Source organism: Leucoraja erinacea, chromosome 8, assembly GCF_028641065.1.
Source record: "Leucoraja erinacea ecotype New England chromosome 8, Leri_hhj_1, whole genome shotgun sequence".
Classification (NCBI taxonomy): domain Eukaryota; kingdom Metazoa; phylum Chordata; class Chondrichthyes; order Rajiformes; family Rajidae; genus Leucoraja; species Leucoraja erinaceus.
The window spans coordinates 57,977,359-57,986,876 of NC_073384.1; positions in this window are offsets into that span (position 1 = coordinate 57,977,359).

The window sequence follows — 9,518 nt, forward strand, 5'->3', positions numbered from 1 at the left end:
ATTCCTTGCACTTCCATGTGACTATCTAAAAGCCTCTTAAACACCACTATAGTATCTTCCTCCACCACCACCGCTGGCAGTGAGTTCCAGGCTCCCACCACTGTGTGTAAAAAACATGCCCTGCACATCTCCATTAAACCTTTCCCCTCTCACCTTATAGTTATGCCCTCCAGTGTTGGCCATTTCCACCCTGGGAAAATGATTCTGACTGTCTACCCTATCCGTGCAGACAACATTACAAGATACAAGATACAAGATACAAGATACATTTAATTGTCATTTGGACCCCTTGAGGTCCAAACGAAATGCCGTTTCTGCAGCCATACATTACAAACAAATAGACCCAAGACACAACATAATTTACATAAACATCCATCACATCGCTGTGATGGAAGGCTAAATAAACTTATCTCTCCACTGCACTCTCCCCCCCCGATGTCAGAGTCAAAGTCAAAGCCCCCGGCTGGCGATGGCAATTGTCCCGCGGCCATTAAAGCCACGCCGGGTGGTGCGAGGTAGCACACCAGGTCTTGGTGTTAGAGCCCCCGGCGTGCGCTCGCAGAGTCCCGCGGCCATTCCAAGCCGCGTGGGGCGGTGATGTTAGGCCCCGCTCTAGGAGCTCTTCGACCCCGCAACTCGGGCGGGAGAAGTCGCCGTTGCGAGAGCCCTGAAAAGCGGTCTCCCTCCAGGGACCCACGGGCTCCCGGTGCCGCCGTCCGCAGACCTGCAGTTGAAGCCTCCGACTCTCCGTTCGGGCCGCAGCAGCAGCAGCAGCAGCAGCGCTCCTCCACCGCTCCACCCGCTCCGGACTCGGCCAGCTCCGCGACGGTGAGGTGAGTCGTCGGCACCAGAGTCCCCAGTCTCTTCCTGTTGGAGGCCGCTCCTCGTTGCAGCCCCAACGATAACGTAGACCCGACGAGAAAAGGTCGGGTCTCCCGTGCAGGGAGAGATTTAAAAGTTTCCCCCTCCCTCCCACACACACACCCCAACAAAAAATAACAAAAACTACATAAAAACATAGACAGAAAATAATAAAACGCGGACGGGCTGCAGAGGCCGCTGCTGACAAGAGTCGCGCCGCCCACCGGAAACTCCTTCCTCGGAGTCTACAGAGTTGATGATGAAGAATGTTATAGGATATTGTCCAAGGTACAAACACTAAGATAGCTTTGTCGTCATGGAACAGGAATTGGACTAAGAATTATTACTAGAATGTTGCCTGGGTTTCAGCAACTAAGTTACAGAGAAAGGTTGAACAAGTTAGGGCTTTATTCTTTGGAGCGCAGAAGGTTAAGGGGGGACTTGATAGCGGTCTTTAAAATGATGAGAGGGGTAGACAGAGTTGACGTGGATAAGCTTTTCCCACTGAGAGTAGGGAAGATTCAAACAAGGGGACATGACTTGAGAATTAAGGGACAGAAGTTTAGGGGTAACATGAGGGGGAACTTCTTTACTCAGAGAGTGGTGGCTGTGTGGAATGAGCTTCCAGTGAAGGTGGTGGAGGCAGGTTCATTTTTATCATTTAAAAATAAATTGGATGGTTATTTGGACGGGAAAGGTATGGAGGGTTATGGTCTGAGCGCAGGTGTATGGGACTAGGGGAGAATACGTGTTCGGCACGGACTAGAAGGGTCGAGATGGCCTGTTTCTGTGCTGTAATTGTTGTATGGTTATATGGTTATAAGTGTTGGTACATGGGAATTGTATAGATGGATATTTAATGCTGGGTCAAATAGTCTGTTTCTGACTCTTTAATCCCATGAAGGATAGATTCCAAAACAGAATGCAAAGTAGGTTAATTAAACTTGTATGAATTGCTCTTATGGATGTAACATAAGCCATAGAACACGTTCGCATCAATAAAATGGCAAATGTTTTTAATGTAAAAAACATATATCCTCTGCGTGCATATCTGAATTCAAGATAGTTAACCAAAGCATTTAAAGAGTGTGTTTTCATTGCATAGAAGGTGTTATCACAACAAGAAGCTACGAAGAGGAAGTCTGCACAGTATAAAGGCCAATGAGAACAAATGGATAATTAGTCTTCAATAGCATGTACACCAGCAACAATAGTGAAGGGTAGAATGACTTCAAAGCAAAAATATAGTTAAATAGTCAGTGAATGGTCATGTGAGGTGATTGCTCCATTGCAGGCAAAGACGCATATCCAGATCGATCAACCAAATACGATCAATAAAGAGGAGAGTGAGTAAAGAGTACCGTGTGATGCTGTGAACTACAGAATAGGAGCAGTCAATTGGAGTCCTGTCAGAAAAGGCTGAATCAAGAAGATTAAAGTAGACACTTTGCCTATCGCAATATCATTATGTGATCGAATATACGTCAGAAAAAGATAACATGCATCGTTAAGGCAAACTTTTGTGTAATTAGAAAGACAGATGAAAATTGTAGAAGTTTATTTATTTGGTTACAACAAAAGCTAAAAAGATGCAAACATATATCATTGACAACTTTGGGGAATTGTGGAGAAAGCTTGGGAACCTCACTCAAAACTGCCCCTATATTTGGCAGCTCATGCAAGACCATTTTGGGTAGAAATTATTTCTTAGCCGCTCAAACTAAATACACAACATACTTACTCACCAAGTTAAGTCCAATTTCAATTTCTAAGAATAGCAACAAGTTTTAAATTGCACATTTAGCACAAATAACTATGGGATAAACTTTAATCCTCTGATCCTCAGTCCACCTAAGATCTGTCCAGCCTAGTTTTTTTTTTAGCACCCGGCTAAATCACTGCACACCTCATTAGCCAGCAACGAGTTTCAGGCTGTGGAAAAATAATCTATCCCTATCATTGTGCAACTCAAGATGTGAATGCAATTTATCCACTGTTGGAATATAATCAACGTTCCATTATTTTGTTTGCCTCTATTGAATTATCCCATGTCTGCCAACTTCTGAAGAAGCCAAACTTATATTTTTCAGAGGACTAGTATTTAAGACGGAAATGTTTTTCCTGGGCCTCTTCCAGATCTCTTCTGAAGTTACTACATAACTTTGTTTATGAGGGAACAAAATCTTGATGCAGAATTCAAAAAGCGACCTAAACATTGTCTTAGATGATTAGGGCAGCACTGTGGCGCAGTGGTAGAGTTGCTGTCTTACGGCGCCAGAGATGCGGGTTCGATCCTGACTACGGGTGCTGTCTGTATGGAGTTTGTACCTTCACCCCGTGTCCTGCGTGGGTGTTCGCCGGGATCTCTGGATTCCTCCCACACTCCAAAGATGTCCAAGTTTATTTGGCTTGGTATAATTGTAAATTGTCCCTAGTGTGTAGTATAGCATTAGTGTGTGGGGGTCGCTGGTCAGCGCAGACTGAGTGGGCTGTCGGGCCTGTTTCCACAATGTATCTCCAAACTAAACTAAAAAGAAAATATTTGTTACCAGCTTTATTGTTACTGCAAAAGAACAAAATAAACATGAAAACATCTTTGCAGTTTTAATGAGGAGTTAACTGTGCAATTTGATAGTATTTAAATTCATCAAGGGAAGGGGCAGGCTGGAGTGAGAAACATTACTTTTTCCAATATCCTTCCCAGTGTATTCATACACTTGGAAATCTTGAATTAGCAATTAGGAAATGCATGCAATGAAATGTATGCATCTACGTAAATGTAGAACATTGGAAAATAGTATTCAGTACTCAAATAGTTAGAGGAGGTGTTTCAACATCAGTATATTCATTTTCACTATCAGAGTCCGTGAGCAATCTACTTTTGGGGATTCACCGCTTCCTTTTTCTTTGTGTTCATCTTTCATTTTCTATTGTAACTTGCAGCTTCCAGTATTTGAGGGGGCGCTGGGGTTTCTAAAAGTTGGACATTTTTAAGTCTGGGGATCTTTTAGCTTTCAAGCATCGTTAATGTACAGGGTACAATTCTTTCCCTGCTGAATTGTTATCTAGTTCTATCCTGAAATCATGTGTGGAAGCAATGCAGAATGTATGCCTGCCTAATCATAGCATTGCGATTGCAAAATCAACTGCTCTGGTTTGATGGTGCAACATCAGAAGAGGATCCGAAAAGAATGCAATTACAGTTAGTCTACCCAGAGCAATTCTTGCCCTCTTTGACCACAGAAAATAGGGGCACATTTCCTTCTTATTTGCTTTCTATCCTTGTACCAATAGAGAAGTAAGTATCCATTGGTGCTCTGGAAAGATATTTACAAGAGAGTTTCCTAGATCTATAGGGATGAAGATTGCCATAAATCCCTGGGAGTATGGGTATCATCTGATGAGTAAATGAAAATTAGAGTGTAGCGTCTTCTTAACAAACCTTTCTTAAGGAATCCTGCAGGAGGAAGGCAGGAACTGTGTTTAACTCACCTGGTAAACTCTTAGCTAATGTTGTTAATAAAATCTCATCTCATCTCATCTGACAGGGCATTGACTACAGCCTTACAAATTCCACACTGAATTCTGATGAAGAGTCATATAGAGTCATACAACATGGAAACAGGTCCTTTGGCCCAACTCGTCAATGTTGACCAAGAATCCTTATCTAAGCTACTCCCCATATCCCTGTAAATCTTTCCTACCCATGTGCTTGTCCAAATGTATTTTAAGCCAATGAGGGGTTAATTACCTTAAAAGTTAATCTGAGCCTGAGAAAGGGTCACGACCCTAAATGTCACCTATCCATGTTCTGTAGGGAATATAACAGTCTGAGTTACTCTAACATTCTGTGTCTTTTTTGTACTTTACATGTTAACACTCTTTCACTTTTCATGGGACACTGCCTGACCTGCTGAATATTTCAAGCACTTCCTTTTTTTTTATTACTGAATTCATATTTTTAGTTAAAATTAATTATTCTAGAATTTGATTTTCACATTTCCACTGCTTATTGTTATTTTTCTTCTGGTAATTTCAGATCATTATTCAACTTGTCCCAATCCAATCTGTTCTTATCCACTGAAGCCATGAGCATGTATTTCACCTTACAGTATCAACCTCACCATTACTCAATCACCCCTGTCTTCCACCACGTGACACGCCTTCCCTTTTGTTTTCTCATCTTTCCTCACTTTTCCTGCAACTTAAAACTTATTTTATCTCTAACAATTTGCAGTTTTTTACAAAAATGCTCCAACGTCAAGTCTGTGTTTTTCTCTTCATCAATGCTGCCTGTTTGATTTTAATTTTATTTTTTAATTCCCAAAATCTGTCGTATTTTACTATTGTACCTTGACTAAATTTCTCAATAATCTTTTCCTGATGAGACACAAAATGCTGAAGTAACTCAGCAGAACAGGCAGCATCCCTGGAGAGAAGGAACGGGTGACGTTTCGGGTCGAGATGCTTCTTCAGACTGATGTTTCGGGTTGAGACCCTTCTTCAGTAGGGCCTCTTTTCCCAATACTCTGTGACAATGTAACACCAGCCAAGCTAAGCACCAAGGCAGGGCACACAGTCACAGAGAGCAGACAACAATTGCACAAACACACAATAATAGACCTAACTTGGAGGATGCAGGGTTTAAATTATGAAGCTCCCAAAAATGGGAGCAGGAATCGGTATGGATGAGCCTCGGTAAACGTGGCATGGTGGATGGAGTAAGGGATAATGTTTCCCCTGAATAGAATGTCTAGGACCAGTGGTCCCAGACTCAAGATAAGGGACTTCCCATTCAGAAAAGATATCAGAAATAATTGTTCATCCAGAGGACCTTCTAGCCAGTCTGCTGTGAAGGGTCGGCTGCTGAATATGATCAAGACACAGATTGACTTTTTTATTCAGCATAAGGGAAACAAGGGATATGTGGTTAAGTGTTCAGAAAGGAACTGCAGATGCTGGTTTACATTGAAGATAGACACAAAATGCTGGAGTAAATCAGAACTCAGAACTCAGGTTGACCCGAAACGTCACCCATTCCTTCTATCGAGAGACGCTGCTTGTCTCGCTGGGTTACTCCACATTTTGTGTCTATCTTCCGAGGTGTGGTTGATGCAGGGATGTGGCATTGAAGGAAAAGATCAGCCGTCATCTTAATGAATGATGAAGTAGGTAGAAGTGACCAAATAGTAACCCCTGCTTCTACTTGTGTTCTATTTGTCCTTAACCTACCCTTGCTTTGATTCTGATGCAGCGTCAAAGTGACTTTATTGTAGTGTACAGCCTGTCATTGATGTTAATATTAGTTTAAAAATAGTGCCGCAGAAATTAATGTGAGTGAAATTCAATAAAACCCGAGGCCCTGTTATCTTGCAACAAAGAGTGCTAAAGAAATAATCATGGAAGCAGTGCATGAATTGGCTGTCATCGTGTGAAATTCTACAGATTGTGGAACAGAACCTGCTGAACAGAAGAGGCCAATAAATGAGGGAGATCAAGGAGCAGGTCAGTGCTACGGAAAATGTTCAAAGTCTATTAACGCAATAACAGTACACCAGAAAATATCAATGGGAAGAGAAACGTGGCTTTAGAAAAGGTAAAGTGGGTTTAAAAAACGTACTGAGCCTTTTGAGGATGTAACTGATAAATGGTGGATGAGCGGTGAATATTTAGATTTTGAGAGGCCTTTGATCATGTATTTGAATGCGTACCTTTACAACCAAGTGAACAAAATACAGTAAACCCTTGTCATAACGGACTGTAGGGGGGGAATAGTGTCCCTTATTGCCAATTGTCAACTCTAACCGAGAAATGTATAATGGATCTCGTTGAGAGCAGGCCCACAGAGCTTCCACGCCCACTTCCAGACCGCGTCTGCCACCTCCACTGCAACTGCTGACCCTCACCCACATTTAGGAAGGACAGCAAAAGGGAAATAGAGTGTTTGGCTTTGGCGAGAAATGATCTTGGTGATGATGATGATGTAGAACTAGAATCAATTTGAGTCAAACTATTACAGCAAATATGATTCATCCAGACTATCACTCCTACGATTGCTGTATTACTCTGTTAGAGACCCCTCTAATTTCAAAATTACAGCTGCTATTTGGAGATAAAGAACTCCTCTCATTCTTCCAAACTGCAAAAAAAGTACCTCTGTTTATACTGCATAGTTAAATAACTAATAATTGGGACTGAGAATCCTGCTTTGAGATGATTTGTTACAATTGAAATAGATCATCTGGCGTTTGTGCATACGGGAGGTTTAATGAGAAGAAGCATTGAACAATGCAGCATTGTTGAAGGTACAAAGGAAAAGCAGCTCCGTTATCTGAAGTCGTCCTCTCTGAGTATTTTCATTTCCTGTCAGCTGGAAACAAACATTCCTCCTTGTCTGAAGACGGGTCTTGACCTGAAACGTCACCCATTCTTTCTCTCCAGAGATGCTGCCGGTCCTGCTGAGTTACTCCAGCTTTTTGTTCTTATCTATTCCTCCTCGTATTCCTATTTTTCTCTGGGATCTCGTGCTATCTGGTTGTGTAGAAGGGAACTGCAGATGCTGGTTTATGCCAAGAAGATACAAAGTGCTGGAGTAACTCAGTGGGTCAAGATAGATACAAAGCACTGGAGTAACTCAGTGGGACAGGCAGCATCACTGGAGACAAAGGATCAGTGACGTTTTGGGTCGAGATCCTTCTTCACAGCCTGAGATAGACACACAATTTTGTGTTGGAATTGAACACTTTGTTCAAGAAGGAACTGCAGATGCAGGAAAATCGAAGGTAAACAAAAGTGCTGGAGAAACTCAGCGGGTGCAGCAGCAGCTATGGAACGAAGGAAATATGCAACGTTTCGGGCCGAAACCCTTCTTCAGTCTGATGAACACTTTGATGATTTTTCTTTGCTGCTATCTAAAGACTTCCGTCTTAATAGTACAAATATTGAGTGTGTGAAGCAATGTGACTAGATTCAAGAGTGCAGGATTGAAAGGAAAAAAATAATTTCTTAACAATTACATTTTAGCATGAGAGTCCTCTTCCCGATATCCCTGCTAATAGCAATCCATCAATCAACAATAGTGAAATATGTAAATTGGTTACTCCTTACTTGAGAGAGAGGGAGAAAGAGAGAGAGTGAGAGCGAGGGGGGGGGAGAGGGAGAGAGAGAGGGAGAGAGAGGGGGAGGGAGAGGGAGAGAAGGAGGGAGAGAGAGAGGGAGAGGGGGAGGGGAGAGAGAGAGGGAGAGAGAGATTGAGAGAGAGAGGTAGAGAGAGATATATAGAGAGAGGAGAGAGAGGGAGGAGAGAGAGAGGGGGAGAGAGAGGGAGAGGGAGAGAGAGAGAGAGAGAGAGAGAGAGAGAGAGAGAGAGAGAGAGAGAGAGAGAGAGAGAGAGAGAGAGAGAGAGAGAGAGAGAGAGAGAGAGAGAGAGAGAGAGAGAGAGAGAGAGAGAGAGAGAGAGAGAGAGAGTGGTTAGACGTAACCGCATGCCACAACCTGAGAGACGGTGAATGACCAACATGCACATATGTACGCACACACTAATTGACATTAACTGACACTAAGAAATTAATATTGAATTGCTAAACTTGCTATTGTGTTGTACTACTTACAGCTGCAAGAATGTGTAGCAATCAATAAAGGGCAATAGGCCTATTGTTAGTTTATGTACAGGGACATATCTATCCATGCACTGTATACTTGTATTTATACTTATGCATCTTAAATATGTATGTCATGTTTTATACTTTTGCAATATAACAATGTATTATTTATCATGCCAATAAAGATTTAAAATTAAAATTGACTTGAATTGAGTGTGAGTGAGTGAGTGTGAGTGAGTGAGTGAGTGAGTGAGTGAGTGAGTGAGTGAGTGAGTGAGTGAGTGAGAGAGAACAAAGGGACATGTATATGAAATGCAGGTTAGAATTGTTGCTATTCCTGAAACCAAAAGCAAAATACTGAAATTACGCATCAGCTCAGGAGGTATTCACAGGTTCACAAGTTATAGTAGAATTAGGCCATTCGGTCCATCAAGTCCACTCCACTATTCAATCATGGCTGATCTCTTAGCAATGTTACTAAAATTTTGAGATTTAAAAAATCAAGTCTGCAATTTATCCCATCAGATAAAGCATAAAAATAAGTTTAATTTGACACCTAATTCACTTTCATATCTCAAATATTTAAAAAGTTATGGCCATTTTCATACTCGGAAATTAGCATCTTGTTCCCTATTGATTTTCTATGGACATAACAAAAAAGCTGTGATCGTGGACAGTCAAAAGCCCATACCTTTCTTAAAAATTAAGAGAACTGAATGAAATTTTCAGTTATCATAGATTGAAGCATTCTGAAGCAAATATAAATCAATCTTACTTGGATGACCTGAAATTAAAGCATATAATTAGTTAGTTACCCAATTGGAGCTAATTTCAAACTTCAATTACTAGATCTAAACATCTATCTATTTCTTAATAAATGATTAACATTTTTAAATAGCCTAAGTGTCTAAATAATATTCACAAATAATTCACAATAAAACATGATTTTTAAATCTAATTTACATTAATTTATATGCCAAATGGAAGGAATTTAGTGTTCAATTGCTGTAAATTAAAGTCAATTTAAATCAGCTTTCTAGTGGGATCCTGTGAACG